Consider the following 19,900-nt stretch of genomic DNA (forward strand, 5'->3'; position numbering starts at 1 on the left):
CAACCCTAACGCATCTGGTGTGAACCCACCCTGTTTAACAAAAAGCACTTTTAATACCACGTTACACCCAAATTCCGGATGCATGGGGCTACATCCCCAGCCCCACTCCACCAAACTACCCCCCTCCCCCACAGCCCCATTTATCTTAATCATGGCATTCTTCATCCCACAATTCCACAGTGGTAAAGGAACTTGCAGTTCTGAATGGAGTGGTGACATCACCGTCAGTCCATTCATACTCCGTCCCTGTAACTGAAAGCCCGTACCTCGGTATGGACAAGGGCTGGAGGAAGAGTCTGCAGGAGCCAAAACATTGCACCCGCAATTCACTAACTACATTTGCAATGCTTACTGGCTCCAATGCAAAAAAAATTATAAATTAACATTTTTGGCTTTAACATAGCCCCAAAGAATAAATGACCCTCTACAAACCCAAAATTGCATTGCTGAATGCTAAAACTATTGGCACCAAAAGCTGACTCTCTCCTGAGCGAAGATCTCGGTGTCATAATCCACCGCCTAAATCTTTTTTTGTTTTTGTAATTTTGCATTTCTTTTATTCTACCATATTAAAAAAAAAATATATATGATCAAAATCCCAATACAAACTGCACCTGACATGTTTTTTTTATTACTAATATCTGGGTGGTTAAAACCTACACTGAAAAAAGCAGGAAACTGGTATGAGTGAATACAAAAGTGTATTAGGAAGGAAACAACACTTTAGCATATATTTAGAATTGACATACTTCGCTACACATCACACGCCCTGCCGGGGTTTCTGTAATACACATTTTCATTAGGTCTAAGCAGACTGAAAAGCTGATCACATGCCTTACAATCTATTTTATAAACCATTTTTTACTGTAATATATTCCCTTCTGAACATAGACTACTACCTGGGTGGCCAGTTTTATCATGTAAGATTAAAGTTTCTGCACAGGAAAGGATAGATGTAAATATGTAAATTATTTCATGCTCTTTGTAAAGTGACCAGAATATGTTGTCACTATACAGTATAGATATCAGAAGAAAATATGACTCTTATCATATCAGAGAAGCGGCTTGGATTAGCATACCTTTCAGGGGCTGGGAGGAATTTGACACTGTAGGTGAATCACTGAAATTGAGGAATAAACATGCTTCTGCAGACCAGAAACTCTAAAAAACTAGAGCTGTCAAAATCTTAGCGCATGAAAAAACTCGGACAAGTTTAGTCAGAACACACCCCTCCATGAAGGCAGGATGTCTTGGTTTCTTGCACACTGTGTGATACTACTTGCTGCATACCAAAATACTGTCTCTCCAAATAACAAACAGCTTTCCCTAATGTGCTTCCACATAACGGGGTTGATTTACTAAAGGCAAATAAATATGTTGTTCACTGTGCAAGGGAATTTTGCATGGGAAGTTTCTCTAAGGGGTCTATTCACGAAGCTGACGAAGGATCTGGCCGTAGCTTCGGCCGATCCTTCGGCTAGCTTCGGCCCCAGGACCCCTTCGGTTCAGTAGAACCGAAGGGGTGCTGTACGGGCTATTCACAATAGCCCGTACAGCTCCCGATCATGGCCGAGCGGTCAGCAGAGCCGAACGCATATGCATCGGCTCGGCTGAGTCGTGCTGAAAGCTGAAGCTGGCCGAGCGGCTGGCCGACAGCCTGCTTCTGACAGCTGGGCGGAGCTAGTCGTGCTCTTACGGCTGGCTCCGGCCACTTTTAGAGAGATCAGCGCCCCTGGTTACCTGCTAACCGGGGACACTGATCTCCAAACAGCAAACTCTCCCTGGCGCCCCGGGAGTCTCCTGCTCCCGGCCGCCCAGGAGAGAAACACCGCTGTGTCTTTTTTTCTTTATTCTGACACGCGATGTCAGAATAGAAAAAAAAAAAATACATTCCCATTGAAAAGCATTGGGACATTACTATTGGCTATTTCAATTTGCAATAGCCAATAGTAAACTAGCATTGTACCCGCCCTCTGCTGCAGTTCCCCATCAGGTCCATCAGCAGAGGGCGGGAGCGGAGCTAGCTGTCACTGCTAGATCCGCACAATCGTTTGCTATTTACTTTTTTTACTTTTTTCACTCTTTTTCTGTTCTGCTCGGTACCTCTGAGGGACCGAGCAGAACAGCCGAGCCAAATGCCTTGCATGCCTGTGCGACCTTTTCAAGGTAAAGGTCCCACTTCTCAGTGTGCACATACCCTGCAGCCCCATACATTCCTGTGGATGAGCAGTACACATGGCGGAGTATGGCTAGAGAGAAGACAGTAACGCAAATCCTTTGCAAGTGCAAGGGAGCAGTATTTTGTACCTTATGAAGTGGGTCATGTTAGAAGTTCTGGCTGTTCTGTCAACTGCCTGAGCTCACACAATGCCTCCCAGCTTCTAAGGGAGCAAATTAGAATTAAAAAAACCGAGCCCCACAGTTGAGATGTTTCATAATTAAGCTTGCACATTTTTTATAATATAAGACTAATGACTTTGATTCTTGCATAAGCCCAATTGTGATTTTCAGATTTTAGAAGCTCACCTGCAGTGTGTAAGTTCTCCCATACTCGGGCAGATGTTTTGTTAATTACAATGACAAAAGATGAGCTCATCGCCTAATGATTACCGACATTGTTAGTCCTATTCCCAATCAAAGGTTTCTCCTTTCAGATGTAATTTTTTTAAGTGAGGGGGCGTCCTCCAGAAATTATGCTATAATAAGCGTTTCAACTGTGAGGTTTATGCAAATGCTGAAAAGGATTTGGCGTCTCCCAATCATTTTTTTCAAGATGTGTGTAAATGACACAGTGCCCCCATACCTTTTCTAGAAAGTCTAAGAATCTCTTAGGATCCTATAGATGTGCACCTTTATATGGCTTTACAAGATGTTATGCTCATAGAAATCTTTGGGGAAATATCCAGCAATTAGAAAAATTCAGCGCTGTGCATATTTTACATCAGATTTGCAGAAGCTTAGGGTTAGGGTTACTGCTTTTTAGCATAGCAGCTTTTAACTTTATATATATTTGGTACACATTTTATTTATCCTAAAGCGCAGATTGATCAAATGTTGTCAATTAATGGAGAAAATGTAGGAGCAAAGCCATGAGCCTTTAAAATATTTCACACCCTGACTTTCAAGCCTTTGAAAACATCAAAGTTTAAACATACAGGGTTAAATACTGAACCGTCAGGATAAAAATGTGATATTATGATGGCTACACGTGTAGGCAGCCATCAAATAAAAACCTATACTGTTCTGAAAGGATGAAGACAAAATGTAGCTTTGTCTGTATGAACTGGGTAACTTGACAATAACTCTATGGGGCTGATTTATACATCTTCTGCCCAGCGTAAAGCTGGGCAAATGCTGTTCACACAGCACTACAGCCACTTTATGGTGCTAAGAAACATTGGAGTAACCTATGCTTCTCAGCGCCTTTTAGAGCGGCAGTGCCATGTGAACAGCATTTGCCATGCTGGGCAGAAGATGTTATAAATCAGCCTCTTTGTCTAATTTTCCTAACTAAATAAGTGTTTTTAAGGACATATAAGGCTTTTATTTGGAAAAATGTTTTAATAAATATCTTGTTTATATTTGCTGCTGTAGGCTGGCAAATGGACAAAAATGTGAACCACAATAATAGTAATAACCTAACTAAATATGTGTAAGTGTTTTTAAGGCCATATAAGGCTTTTATTTGGAAAAATGTTTAAATAAATATCTTGTTTATATTTGCTGCTATAGGCAAATCGACAAAAATGTGAACCACAATAATAGTAATAATAATTATAATAATAACATAATATATATACGGTATTCATTTTTTGATGCTATACTGGAAAAATGTAAATTATTTTCCGTGCAAAGCAACTGCACAGAGATTGACAACTGCAGCCTGCAAGGTTTGTTTGTTAACATTGTGCTGTCAGAGCTAGGAGCCCACACTGCTGCAGGCTTCTAGTTCCACAATGGAACATAGATTAAAGCTTTCTCAGCACAAGGAATATTGCAGATGTTCGGCAGCTAGAGAGCTGTTATGATGGTTTGTGGCCAACTGCATTTTATTTACAGTTTACAAGGTTTTCAGACAATGTTTTATTTCATTCTTTTTATTATTTATATATAACTCCTTAAACTCCTTATTTTTTGGATTTATGATGGAAGTGCACATACTGTATTTTTTCTACCAATTAGCCTCTCTTTTGAAATGTGCACTTCAAAGGAACTGTCTGCTTTATATATTTCCTGTTTATTAAAACCGAATAAAAGGGCCTTGTACTATAATATCCACCACAGTTAGCCATTATTGGTATTACCCACTTGTTATTCTGGCCACCAAAATTTGAAAATATTGTTTTTTAACATTTAGCCCTCATTCACACGGATACCAGCCGGCCTGTACAGATCTGTGCTGCATGCGCGGCCGTATCGAGCCGCTCCCGGGAAGGACAGGTGCTGTGAATGATTACAGGCAGCAGCCTGTTCTCCTCTATAGGAGTACGCGGTTGCCCTACGCTAACCCAAACTGCACGTCCGTGCGGGTGCGGTTGGCCGTGCTCGTACACAGACAGGATGGATCCTGTCTGCGTCGGAGCAGGGACACCCGCACCCGTACGGACGCACAGTTCGGGTGAGTGTACGGGGGCGTACGGCCGCGTACTCCTTTAGAGAAGAATAGGCTGCTGAGTGTAATCACACACAGTAACCGTCCTTCCCGGGAGCGGCTCGATACGGCCAGATATGTACGGGCCGTCTGGTACCCGTGTGAATGAGGGCATACTCATTGTCACAAGACTGCTCTTAAGCAATAATTGTGTAATGAAAATGTATTGATCAGGGGGATTATTGTACATTTAAATTGATTGGCACCAATCCCTATATACACTGCCTGGCCAACAAAAAGTCATCACCTGGATTTTGGGCAGTTTTATGATCTGGGGTTGCTTAAGTTAAGGTGCAGCAATGTTATGTCCCCAAAACATGAGGTCAGCTGTCTACCTGAATATACTGATGGCTGCCTGATGGCACATTGGGCATATTCCAAGATGACAATGCCAGGATTAATCGGGCACAAATTGTGAAAGAGTGGTTCAGGGAGCATGAGACATCATTTTCACATATGGATTGGCCACCAGAGTCCAGACCTTAACCCCATTGAGAATCTTTGGGATGTGCTGGAAAAGACTTTACACAGTGATCTGACTTTCCCATCAACTCTGGATGGTTATGTTATGTAACATGTTGTGAAATATTATTATGCCATGGCCAATGCAAAGAAAATATTAAAGCATGTGACTTTTTGGGGGGCCAGGCAGTGTACAGAATGTTTTGCCATGAAGAGAAAAAAACTAATTTGTTAGTAATTACAATGCATTTCTTTACATGTTATTGTTGGAGCTAATTTGTAAAATCTACTATACTAGTGCCGGTAACAGTCCATGATGTTCAAACCGTCCCACTCTTCTGATGTGTGATTTCAGAGAGATATCATTTTATCAGAGGCTTCATAATGATTTATTACGCTCAATTCTGTATTTTAGACAAATGAAAGGGGAATGCTTCCTAGTTTATATGGGGTCTAATCCTAATTTACAGGGAAACACAGTGTAAGTGGTATAATTCAAATTTCTAGCAAAACCACACGTGTAGTATGTTTGGGTTATCTTCACTATATGTACTGAATTTTACATTTATAGCTGAACTTTAGTTTGTTAATACACCATTCAATTATTTTTTAAATGCAAGCAGGGTAACTACCTGAAATTGATGTGGTAACAGCCTCTTGCAATTCCCAGTACAGCAGATCTTGTATAGGAGAGAGAGAAGCAGCACAAGGAGTCAATCAGCTCCTGTGCTAACAAGGCGCATGTGAATAGTAGGAGAGAGCAAAGTAACAATGACATTAGTTTATTAGTCTGTTGCTTCTCCTTTTACTGTCCAGTCACAGGCTGGGGGAGGTACAAGACCTGTTAGTGTTACTTAACTGCAGCAGAGAAAAATCACATCTCCTGCCAGACACAGCTATATTGTGTGGCAGAGCTGTAAAATCTCAGGACTGGATGGACAAAAATACAAATCCTTTGGCAGGTGAAACAGCTCCAATATATGTATTTTATCTGTTTGGAATTCAGCTTTAAGGGATCTCAACATTTGTATATTTTAAAACTATGGGGTAACCTTTTTATCCCATAGTTCTCTTAAGGACATATTCTAGCGTCCTCCTGTGACCCAAAGCTCAGAATATAGCTAGCTATTGCTCACTACATATCGAGATCGCCGCAGCTGGGCCGGATCACGGCAATGCTGTCGAGATCCACCCAGCTGCGTGAGTGACAGTGGGCTCTGCCTATCTAAATGCAGAGCCAGCTTTACCCACCCCCTCTCCTGTTCGTTCCTCCACCCACCACTGGAGGATCAGAGCGGGGAGGGAGGGAATCCACGCGGGGGGACGATCGGGAAGTGAGCGAGCGACAGTATGCGTTAGCTGACTTCCCGATCTATAGAGTCGACCTATAAAAGTTTCATTGTCACACATCGTCTCGAACTATGAGGTTGAGTGTAAATCACTCACCTCATAGTTCTCTTTTAAGTGTAATAATAAAATCCAAATTTTGATACCTAAAGTAAGGCAGATGCTGTAGCTGGGGAAAATCACATTTAAATTCACCAAGTAGAACTGAAAATATGTAATTTGCTAGAAAGAGGGGGAGGCTTTTTTAAGCAGTACGAATACCAGAGGCTTGCTAACTTGAGGTTGTTTGTATGAATAAATCAATGAGTGCAGGATGTACTTTAAAAAATTCATATATTCTGACCAGAAGTCAATTTCCAAAATCTAAAAAAAAACATGCTTGCACTTTTGGATGTTTGCACATGTGGTAGCCGGTCAGGAAGTGTGTGTATGTGAGTGTGTGCGCCAGCGTGTGTGGTAGGAGCATTAGTTGCCAATTTCTTGTGCCAGGTCCTGCATAGCAACAGCATGTAACTGATTCAGTAGCTGAATCACCAAGCATTGTAGGAAAAAATAAGATGCTGGTTTTGAGAGAGGGCTAAAACGATACATTTCATACTGATGCCGATACTAAACAGAGCATTTATTAAAAGGAAAAAAGCATACTTCATAACAAACAATTCAGGTTTCATATATTTCTCATATACAGCTATGAGATACAGATAGCAACAAATGAAACTTCATTATGCAAAAGCATAACATGGTAAAATTAGTACATGACTGGAACTGTAGGCTATAACCAGTGGCTACCCAAGTCAGTGAAACCCTAAAGTCTTTGTAGAATAATAATCATATTGGCATTCTATTTGTATGAGTGTTATTTTACCCCACTTACTGTACATATGAACTTCCATTTTTCATCTCAGCTCTCCAATTTATTCCCATACAACCCGTTGTTATGTCTATTCAATGCAGCCAGGATCTCCACTCCAAAAACATTTTTGAACACTGCCTGGCTCAGTGGAGGGCCACTCTGCATAGATGTCTGTATGAGGTCATAATAAACAGGAGTAGATGGGAACCCATTAAGGGGTTTTAGAACAAAACTCAACTTCTACTTTAAAGTGGAACTGAACCCAGAAAGTGACGATTTCCTATGTTATATGTTAATTGTACCTAAGAAAGACCCCAAAAATGTACCCTTTATCTGGAATTCCTCCTGAAAAATAGCAGTGCACGTCCTGGTATGTGAGTGTGCATAGGCACTCCCGTGACTACAGCTTAATTTCTATATATCTGCAGTGTGAGATCTAAGGTGCTGCTGCCGCTGACTGCTGGTCTTAGGAGATGTACTACTGTTCGCTGTTCTCCTTGCTGGAGACTCTGGCATGCAGAACTAACAGTCCTGCCTATACCCCTATACACCCCTAGCTGTAAAGTGTGCCTAATGGTATCTAAGAGTGGTTGGATTTGAAAAACGCCATAAGACACCACCCTCACAGACATATGTACAATCATGAATGGCTTTGTCAGCTAAGTGTCATGAGTATAAGAGTAAGTGCTAAGAGTATGAGTTTTGTTTATAGTTCAGCAATTCCTAGGGGTCACAATAACAGTCAATCTAAGCTGCCCCCTCCACTATGCCTACAGTCATGCTGCAGACAAGCATGGAAACCATTGACATAAGGTCCTCAAAAATGCACTGCTAAGCAGGAAAAACAGAGCTTGCATATGTAATAAGCAAATATGGCTGCCTCCAGTCCATAAATAATTACAAACTATACAAAGAGGAAAGGTGTTAATGCATTAACACATTAAAACACAGCTTGTGATGTCGCTGCAGCCACAGCACACGTTGTAGAGGTCTCTATGACTCAAGCTGGCCATACACCTATAGATTTTCTATGGTCAGATGGAAAAAGTGCAACAGATTCCCCCATCTATGCTAAACTTTGTGGATGGAGGAATCTCTCACAGGGCCAAGCCTCAGTATCTTGGTAATCAGCGCCGCTCAAAATACTTGAAGAATGCCTGCATCCAATCAGATTGTTCAGGTATTTTGAGAGCCATCGGGGCCGACTAGCAAGATACTGAAGCTTGGCCCAGTGGGAGCTTCCTTCATCCACACAGTTTAGCGTAGATGGAGGAATCTGTTGCACTTTATCCATCTGACCATAGAAAACCTGCAGATTTGAAAATGAAAGAGAGAAGCTGATTGGTTGCCGTGGGCAACTGCTCCAGATTCTGTCTGCTCCAGTTTTGATAAATTCCCCTCTTCCATTCTTCTAATAAATCCTTGACATTTGGAATTCAGTGTTATGTGGCCTATTTCCTAGTTGCAGCCGCACCAAGTGCTGTATTTTATGAATTGACAAGGCATACACAGGGGGCAGACACAGGACACCTACGTTAGTATCGGCTTGTCGGTGGAAAAGCAGCGCAAGCTATGTTTTGAAAGCGTGCAAAGCTAAAAGAAAAACACACATGGACACATATTAAAAGACTGGTACCCAGAGTTAAGGGAGTTCTAAGTCATAACACATACTATCCTGTTGTAACATCAGCACTGTAATAGGAATACATACTAGAGTTGTTTTTAATAATGCAATCAAAGTGCTGCCTTCCGTCTGCCCATCACTTTCAACAACTTCCTGGATTCCCAGTCTGCTTTGCATCTCTTTCCCTGCTGCTTGATGTGATGTAATCTCAATTTCTTAAGACTACATATCCCATCATGCATTGTTTCCAGCAAGCAAATGATAATGTTATATTGTTCAGACGCCGAGTTGTACTTTAGAAATCAGGCTCTGTGAGTTGTGACACAAGGAAGTGCATTGACGAAGTACATCCTATGGGCATCCTCAATAATTACATTTACAAACATCTAAATCTATATGGTTATTAGGAGGATGGCACTTAGGTAAATTCAACAGAGAAAAACACATTTACTTTTAGTTTTTGACCATGGATAACCTTTACTGATATTATTTTTAATAGTAAGCAGGTCTCTTTCGTGTGTATGTATATAAAGCACAATAAAAAAAACTACAGTTCCACTTTAACTTTCCCATTGGTACAGCCATTGCAAACAAAACTGGGGAAATAGTTATTTTATCCCCATTACATTTCCTTTAACAACTGGACCTTCGGCACTTCATACATCATACTACCCAAGCAACAGACACAGAACTGCCTTTAGTTCTACCAGCACAGAAACACTGCAAGCTTCTAGATTTGTATATATTCAAACACTTCAATATCTTTTTGTAAATGTGTCGGCAATAGTATTTTCAAAACGACTAACATAAGGCTAAAAGACGCTCACGTCACAAACTCTTTTGGTAAAATTAAAGGCAAGGATATCATCAAATGCTGTCTGTGAAAACTCACCATCTGGCAGAAGATGAAAGACACCAAGGCTTGAATGAAGACAGTTCTACTAAACTCCGTGCTTGTCTTCTACTTTCAAACCAAGAGAAAGTACAACTCACAAATGTTCAAGGATGTAGACGTTAAGAGCTAAAATGAGAATTGGGTTGTCCTGAATGCATTTCTGTCTGCTAACTACACCCCTCACCGTATTCATGTTTTTTTCCTCTGTTGGAACAGTATGATGCAGCCTTAACTAACAGCAGTTTTCCACAAAGCACTCAAAGTGATTAGCCTGGATGACCTGGCACACAATCTGGGAGTCACCGGGGAATACTCCAATGACTGAGCTTGTTGTTTGACCCTGCATTCCAAAATTACCACGAGGCTGCTAAAAGAAGGCTAGTGCGGTACTGAATTTGCTCAATGAACGGTCGTTCGCTTCCATGTAGCCCCTAGATCTATTTAAAAGTAGTAAAAGACAAACGCGAGTACTGTGCCTGCTGGGGATGCTTGGCTACAAAACACTTATTCTGCATAGGTCCAGGGACAGGGCTGTCATTAAACACCTCTGCTAAAATTAGGGAGAGAGCAGAGGGCTATGGCAACCAATGGAAATGAATATCGCCCAACATGTATGTAATTATATACAGGGTTTAAAGTTGTTCCATACACGTTTAACAGGGAAATATCCAGAAATTTCAGACATATTCTGTCATTTAACCCCTCATCGAAGCAAATTTTAAAACTGTTATCCAACATATTAAGAAAACATATACATAAACACAGTACAGAACCAAAAATATTCTGAATTTGTTCCACTTGGTAGAATCCACACAAACACTAGCCGCAGTAGTCATGCAATTTAGTAAAAATTTGAAACATTAATTTCTCTCTGTCGTCCCGTGAAAATCTGGTGGGGAGGTCTTTCTGGTCACAGAGGGTGATGATTTTGCATCCTCCTGCCACCTGACAGGTATTGGGAGGTATATTGGTTAAAGGGGAAGATGCTGAGTGAACTGGCTAGGGACAGTGATTTTGCACTTTTTACTACTACCGATAAGTAGACGTGGTTAATTTATCCATCCTGAAGAAACTGACGCAAAATGCATCAACGTTAAAGTGCCAGCACGGTACAGGACCAAAAAAAAAATCAGAATTTGTTCCACTTGGTGAAATCCGCACAAACACTAGCCACAGTAGTCATGCAATTTAGTAAAAATAAAAACATTAATTCCTCTCTCTCTTTCCATGATAGCCCAGTGGGGAGACCTTTCTGGTCACAGTGGGTGATGGCTTTGCATCTCCCCTGCCACCTGACAGGAAATGGGATGTATCTTGATCTGCAAATTCTGCTAATGCACCCTCTTTCTCCTCTTCTGCTAATACCGACAAACTGGCAATGAGAAGTCAGGGGAATTATTTGATCACACGATCAATGACTTGCTGTAGGAGGATGATCTTGACCATGGGCAAGCGTTTATCCTTTAAGATACTGAAAATAGAGAAGATGGTGCCATGAAGATACAGGTACGGGGCATCAGACACTGAGCAGCAAAAGGCAGTACTGTTTCAGCAGTTGGAGCTTACTGCACAGTGGGCTCCAGAGATGAGGAGGGAGTGAATAATGAGTGATGAGGTAGCAGACCGTCTTTGGGTGCCACCCATTGGAGAGGAGGAAACATCTGAGAGAGAGGTAGAACAGCAGTGAAGGAGGATTTTGTCCAGGGACAGGGGCAGCTTCCAGAGAAGAGAGGTAGCAGCCATCCTAATCCATCTGGCAGCACCTCCTTCTCCTTTTGTTTACTGTGGCCAAAAATCACCTGATCCCCTCATATCCAAAAGTGCTGAAGCTGGTATTTTCTCAACATGTGCCCCTCTTCCCCCTTGTGTCTTTTAGGTCTGTGTTAGTTATCTTGAAAATGTGGTGCCAGCGGCCAATTTGCCCAAGACTACTACTTACTCGCTATAATTGTAGAAAGTGTAAGGCACACTTGCCTTGCTTGTGTCTGCACTTTTTGGACTATTCTACCTGGATATGTTAAATTTCCACCTTGCTGCTGGTTGATTTTATCTGAAGTGTCTCTGGGACAGTACACTTTTATTGTAACAAAATACCTACCTTGTGTCTAAGCATTTTCCCCTTCAACTTGCCCCCAAAACTGCTCTGCTGCTGGTAATTTTTTTAAGTGTCTTTTAGCCTATTTTACCTAATCTTGTTCACATACTGTCCTGGTGCTGGCCAATTTTTACCAAACCATGCTTATAGCTTAGGGCTATATCTTTAAAATTTTTGAAAAATTGGATATATGAGGATACAGCAGGGGGTTGCGGTGCACCTGAGGTGAGGGTGTATGCATTGAGAGGCAACTCTTGAACATGCTTTCAGCAACAACTACCTGATGGGTTCTAATTACCCCAAGCTGAAAGTTATAATCTAAACCCAAAAAATTAAATGACCTCAAATTAATAAGAAAAAGTAGCTAAGGCATTGACAATTGAAGAGCCAGCTATCAATCAGTTGTTGTGAACAGATATTGGATTTTTGGATGTACAGATCTGTGCACACAGGCAGGGCATATAAAAAAAATGTACCCCAGCATTGCAATTCAAATGCAAGGCAAACTCAAGCCGTACAAGCCTAAAGTGAATAGCCGAACAGCGTTCGGCTCACTTCACTTCGGGTGGATTATTCACTTGGCTGCCTTCGGCAGCTTTGTGAATAACCCTCTTTGTGTCTAATTGAAACTCTCTTGGAAACAGCACAGATCTCAATTATGAGATTCAGTTATACAGCTTTCCAAGCTTTTTCTTTTTTCACAGCAGCTAAGGTTAGCCTGGTAATTTTGTAGGAAGAACCCTAAAACTGGAACTGCAAACATGAAATAGTAAATATAAAACATTTAGATGTCATATTTATTATACATTAAACATATAACATATTTACCTTACTTATAAAATGTAATATATTTTATTGACCGCCTTGTTTATCAGATATGCAATATTACCGAATTAACTGAAATACTTTATTTATATTTATTGTTATTAATTTTTTTAGTATTACATACTCAGGATTTCTTTCATTTTATAAGCATATATAAAATGAAAGAATTCACCTAAGGAGGGTGTTATATATTTGCTAGTAGCAAATCTTATGCTTCATGTATAAGAACAAAAATTCCATCAGGTAAATCTAACATGTAACAAATGAATGCACAAACTATTTCGCTTGGAGACATAAGCCATACAACAGCACAACATCTGATGTTTCCCACAGCTGTATAGAGTGTTCTTACCATCAAAATAATGTCAGAAGGACTGCACAGGCATGTGATTTGTCCTACAGGGATACACAGATTCCTCACTTATCCTGTTATCGTTATAGTGATCCTCAAAAAACGAAAGATCAGCTGTCTTACAGGAACTTCTAGATATGGTTATTGTGGCTAAGCAGCAGCTTGAAAAAGGTGTACTTTGTCTTGAATTTCTACAGAAAAATAGCAATACACTTTCTAAGATGTGAGGAATATTATTTGTTGACGCTGTACTCGTTGTTCTCCTGCGGACTTGCTGGAGAGAATGAGAGGACCTGCATTACAGGCATCTCCCTGCTTCTACTCTATTCATTTGTTCTTTCTGTGCCTCTCTTGCTGCTTCTTGATCATCACCCCGGCAATTATCCTACCACAATTAATGAGGCAGCTCTAACACGAAGAAGCAAAGCTCTGATGGATATTTCCACACACAAACAAATTGGCTGATTTATTAAAGGAGTTAAGAATCTTCACACAACAAATTGTGTAAAGGTTCGCTTCAATTATCCAAACGTGCAGATTGAATGAGTAAAAAGGAAGTTGCTTTTCGCACAATTTTATAATTGAAGTCAATATTCACTGTTGAGCAAAGCATGGTAAGTCAGTAATGGGGAAAAGATCAGCTTCAGGGAGCCTACAGGCAATACTGGTGACAACTAGTCCTTTTGCCTCTGCTTGCCCTTTTGGGCACAGCTTTTATATGTTTAGGTCCTCTTTGGGGGAAATATATACTTAGAATTTATTTCAAATTCAACTATTAAAAAAAAACATTTCTCACTAAATATTAGTTTCTAAAATAGGCACAGAAAGAATACCCATTCTCCTGTTTGATATACCTGACCTACTCTTCAATCAGCAAGCTTGAACACACCAATGGCATATCAACTGTGCTGGAAAGAATAAGGGTTGTGAACATCCAATAAAAACTGGTTAGATATCTGACCCTCCACAGCAAAAACTCCACAGCAAAAAGTTATATGAACTTAGTGTTGAAATAAATTGTAACCAAGTTCGATTCCTATGGTATTACACTCCAGTGTTTAGCAAAATGATTACCTACATAACCCTTACCACATACTTTTTATTCTTTCAGTTTTTTAATAACACCTTCATTTTCTTTCCATGTTTTTTTGGTTGCCATTGCTTTTGCATATACTCTTATTTTTTAAGTTTTACACATCTCTATGCCCTAAAAAAAATCATATCATATATAAGCACTGTACTATGCTACTTGTACCTAACAATACTTGTACCTATCACCAACACGCCTACTTGTACCTAACACTAACAGTGGATATAATATATGGCTCGTCTAGGGCTCATGTAAGAAATGCTTTGGCTGAATAGACTTGCAGCCAATCAGCCTCAAGCTCTGCCGGCCGCTGTCACAATACAATAGAAGCAGCGGGGGATTCATCCATCCATCCCTGCTGTTCAGTGTGGATGGAGGAATCTGTTCTATTTTTTTTTGTGCAGCCTATTTCTTTTGTATACCCTACTTTACTTAAATGCACTGTGACATCACTACACACACAATCCTTTTCTGTTTAGTAGCTAAACCCTCAGTGTGACACACTGAGGATGATTTACTAAACTATGTAAAATCTCCAGGCACCCCATTCTAAAATTTAAAAATCGTTAATGTAAAAATTGACATGGGGTCTTCCCCCCCCCCCCCAAAATTCATACTAAACCCTTATCCTAAACAGGGTGTATGGTATTGGCACAGACTGCTCTAGTAAATTAACCCGCTGTGCCATCATACAAAAAAAGTAATCTGTACATTGACTTTGTATTTTTTGTATCTCCGCACTTCCACCCCAGCTCAGCAGCTCACGGAACCTTAAAACCTCTGCATTCCCCATCCTTGACTCAGCAGCATGTATCTTAAAATATCACTGTCCACATCACATTCTAGATGCAGCAATGTAGTAACCCTACAATCATCACTCCCAACCATATCAGTGTCTCCATCTCCAACTCAGCAGTGCCCCTAAAAATACCTATTTCCCCCATCCCGAGCAAAGCAGTAGAATCCTGGAAATATCACCCTACTATCTCAACCCCCACAATGCACTCTCCAAGGAAATATAACTCTCTCTTTCCTGGCTCAGCAGTGTAAAGTTCCTTGAAATATTCACCGGGGTGATGTTTCGCAGGGTTGCGCTCAGTGATATCATTGTTATCGGACATCTGTTACCATTGAAAAGAAGAGAAGCAAGTGCAGAGCAATTATGATGTGTTAAGTCCCATTGCAATTAGATATAATTTCTTAGCTGAATACAGATTCATAAAATCAGGTGGCTATAAAAGCACAACTCTATTAGCATTTGCAATTGAATAAGCAGGGAAGTACAGTAAATATGATATGCAGGACATACTGCAATATTAGCTGGTCAGTCTGCTGGTCATAATAATTACTTTATTCTAACACAGAGAATGCCACAGGACAGTACAAAATCCTAAGGGAAGCAAAGATTATTCACAAATAAACACATCAATATATATACATTGAAAATGTTTTATCATTTAACACTACCAGCACCTAATGCTTAATAGATCTGGATAACAGCACACAAATGTAATGTACAGTCTATTAGGCTAAATGGAACTGAGAAATCCTAAATCTGTGTTGGCTCACATAGGATCAAATACTGACTGTATAGGATGGAAAGTTTGTAATCAGCTGTAAGCAGCCCATAAAACTGGTCACATATTACAACCTTTTCTCATTTTGTATCCAATGTCCTTTATTTTAATACATGGCATAGACAGATAACACAGACTATATAATATGAGACCTAGTACAAACATTAATCCAACACTAGAAAAAAGATGACTCGCATGGAGTAGGATAGTATAGGGGTTCATTTACAAAGCAGCAGTTTGATTTACTGCAAGGCTCATTTGTAAAATACAGCACTGTGCTTTAAAAATGTGCATGACGCTGCTTTCTGCAGGCCAATTATTTTAATGAATGAGGGGAGAAAAGCCGGGAATAAGAGAGCCTGGTCATGAGACCTGTCAAAGTCAGGTGACTGCCCTCTCCTCCAATCAAATTGATCTTTGCAGCGTAATACAGCAAAAACACTCCATGGCACACCACAGGCTTCACAATACGGCCTGCATTATATAAATGACTGCTAAGATGTAGGTGCAGTCTGGAGTAATTACTATGGTGTCCAGCGGCAATATACACTCTCCTTTATGGCTATAAACTGTGACCAAGCGTGGCCCTGCCGGCACCACTCGGCTCGACATATTTTAAAAAAACAAAGGAGCTGGGCAGAAAACTGTCAGTCAAATAGCGACTCCAGTAACTTTTCTGGTATACAGCCACAGGAACCAGCTGTCAGAATACAATAGCCAACAGGGGAGATTACTTCATCTATGCTGTATAGTGTAGATGAGGAAATCGAGTGGCCAGGTTTAGTGTAGATTAGTCTGAACAGTTAGTCGTCAGTGTGCGATGCATTGTAGGCAGAAGGTGATCTGCATGTGTTGCTTAAGTGCAGCAGAGAAAAGTCAGGTCACCTGGCTGGCTGTACTTGGTGGTAGGGCTGTGTTAATAAAAGGAATAAATAGCCAGAACTGCAAATCTTTTGGCAGATAAGATACTTGCCTGATCCCTGCTCCCCAGGCAGTCAGAACGTATCTTTTTCCCCTCCACTCCGGCTTGCTGACTATTACTCCGTATTTTCAATTATAATACAGGGCTATCGGCCCTGCATTAAATGTGATTATGTCCACTGGAGCACGGGGGGAGAGGCGGCGAGCAAATGTTTTAGAACCAGCGCGAGCAGGGATCAGGTAAGCAAAAGTCCTTAGAAAAAATTAGCAGTTAACCCTTGCAGTGTGGGGGTAGCCCCACTTCAAGGGGAGGCGTTTTGGAGATAGGCTTTGAAAGGGTACTTTACTCACATCTCTGAAATGACAACAAAGACACCTTTAGGCCTTTTTCACACCAAATGCAGAGCAGATCTGCATGAGTTTCTGCACACACAGTGCAGTGGGTTGTGCCGCGTTTTTCATGCGTTCAGTGCAGTTTTTGGCTAAAATGGGCTTTCAGTGCATTTGCATGCGTTCCAGAGCGTTCCAGAGCAGGTAAAATAGGGCTTGCTGCAGTTTTTTACATGCTCTGGAACTGAACGCTGCGGTGTGATCTAGAGCCCAAAATACCATTGGAATACATTGGACGCAGTTTTGATCCGGTCTGTAACTGCTCTGCTACTGGAACGCGCTTGGTGTGAACAAGGCCTTAGAAATGTTTAGTATTGGCAACCTACAAACAGATACTTATAGATAATTGCAGGCTTTGTATTCTTTGCATACCTTATTTTTCTTTTCCTCCCCATTCTTCTGACAGTGGCCATTTTTACTAAGGGCTTCCTTTACTTCCTGGAACTCTGGCACATGTGACTAGGACATGTGATCATGCATATCATCTCAGGGGAAGAAAATGCCTTTCCCTGAAATCTCCTGAGATTACAAATGAGATTTCACAGCAATGCTTTGCTGATGTAACCTTCCCAGGATGCAACGCTTGGGCACATTACATCACTAGTGCCCAAGAGGACCAGGAAGTGGAAAAACAATAATTGTAAGTACAATAAAAACATGTTTGCTTAAATAATGAATGTAAAATGATTTAATATCAGCATGCAGAGCTGCATACTGAGGAGATTTTTAGTGAAAGGGGTAAAGGTCTTAAAGTAAAAAAAGGTGGGCTGCATTGTCTGAATTTTATGGAGCGGTGTACCAATGTCTCTTCCCACAAACGTGATCTGCTAGTATACTAAACAAGTGTTTTGTTGAGATGTGATAAGCTGCTTTTCAACTGGTTTGGCAGCTAGAGGCTACTGCTTTGTTTTGACTCTAAAAGTGAAAGGTGCCGTGGAACTTCAGCTGCTAAAAGGGTGGTTTGCTGCAACACAATGAACGAGAGGAGACTTTAACATCTGCCAAAGTGTCTCTCTGCCCCAACACATCCACTAGATTGATGTTGCATTGTTTAAGCTGTCAAGTCCCCAAAGGATTGAATTATACATCAATTCTGCGGGGTGCTTTTCCACTCATTAATAACAATGTGAAATAACACACAGCATACATTTACAAACCCAGTGCTCTTAGGTAACCAGAAACACGTGCGACAATCATCACGCACCAGAAAAGACACATTTAAGATTTCCCTTAATTTGCATATAGGGTAGAAAAATCTATTGAATAGATTCCCTTTAATGCACAAAAATGTGAAATGTGTACAAGAAAGCTAAACAAGAAAAAATAAAATACTGTGGAGGTGAATAAGGGGGATTCACACCAAAATGCAAATTTTCTCACGGTGAGGCGTGTAGCAGTAGGCAGGCCATTTATATTGACCGGGCTGTCAATGCATCTTAATGCATGAAAAATAGGTCTTGTGCTATATCTTGCAATACAGCACACCACAGAGCATAGAGCATTCACATCTGTGTGTTGTAGTAGGCTATAGCATGCTATCTATATATATGCGATGGGTTGCAACTGAGAATGAATTGCAATGCACTGCAACTGCAATACGCAGATATATTACCATATGCCCCGTGGCATGACCAAGACCTAAGAAAATCTGAGCTCGTTGCCTAAAGTAGGTTGGTGAGCAGCTATTCCCTTGCAACTATGGGCAAAGCCTTCTTTTTAACAAAATAAGAACAGGGCTTGCAAGAACAAGGTGGGCGTTGGATTTTCACCGTATAACCTTAATACCCATTTCCACCTTTGCAGAGGTATTTTTTAAAAACATACGCCAGCAATGTAAACTGAGTGTACATGAAGCAGGCATATGCAGCTGATGTATATGAACACAGAAACGTACATTTTTTTGTTTGCTTTCCTATTTATATCCACATGGAAATCTCTGCCTCTGAATAGTGTGCAAATCCACCCCCCCCTCCTTCCTGCCCTCTAGTCAGTGTATTGTGTGTAAAGGCAAGGCTGGTGTTTACTGATCATGTTACAATGGATGACAGGGAGGGGGGTAGCTGATTACAGTCTGACATTCTGGTGAATTTGAATTCGTAGACTTAAGGCCTAATAAAATCTTCATTAAAAAATGAAGAAAGCCTGCAATGTGAGTCATGAAAATGTGCACACGTATACATCATCACTGCACCTCTTCATTACAACATTAAATACTAATCACTTACTTAGGTGAAAATGGACTTTAAGTTGGTTATACACTAGTAATTTATTTTTTCGTTTAGCTTTCGGGCTGAATGAAAAAATCAAACAGATACCCCCCTCCGCGTTAAACAGCATGGATGGAGCAATCTCCTATTGTGCTATTGTATTTAGACAGTTGGCCCTGCCGATTGTCAGAATACCTCATCATTGACTGGATCTGATTGGATGAAGGTGCTGACAGAAAACAATTTTCCGCCCAACTGCTTTGATTTTTCAATCGAAAGATACCGGACAGAAGGTGGCAGACAGGGCCACCCATTGAGCGAATTTCGGCTGGCTCATCAAGAAACCGTTTGTAGAAGAATTAGTGCGTAGCCAGCTATAGACAGCACTTTTACTAGTTCCTTGCACCTGGTCCGAAGGCAATAACAGCAATCCCCTCCAAAAACATGTCCATTCCTTGTTGTTGCACCCTGCAGGTATATATAAAACAAAGAAATATGACCAGATTGTAAAACCGGGGGGCAGTCCAAAGAGCTACTCTCAGACATGATTGTGGTCTGAAGAACAGTTTCAAGCCAAAAAAATTATCATAGAAAGGATCTATTGTAGATGT

General features: G+C 40.8%; 1 protein-coding gene across 1 annotated transcript in view; it reads right to left on the reverse strand.

Moving 5' to 3' along the window:
* Window positions 1-9,911, reverse strand: part of TIAM2 (T-cell lymphoma invasion and metastasis 2) — a 166,306-nt gene extending 156,395 nt beyond the window's left edge. Inside the window, exon 1 of the mRNA XM_018561444.1 lies at window positions 9,830-9,911. The gene's annotated coding sequence lies outside the window, so the exon portion shown is untranslated. The remainder of the gene's footprint in view (window positions 1-9,829) is intronic.
* Between the last annotated feature and the right edge of the window lie 9,989 nt (window positions 9,912-19,900).

Source organism: Nanorana parkeri, unplaced genomic scaffold, assembly GCF_000935625.1.
Source record: "Nanorana parkeri isolate BGI_ZX_2015 unplaced genomic scaffold, ASM93562v1 scaffold524, whole genome shotgun sequence".
Classification (NCBI taxonomy): domain Eukaryota; kingdom Metazoa; phylum Chordata; class Amphibia; order Anura; family Dicroglossidae; genus Nanorana; species Nanorana parkeri.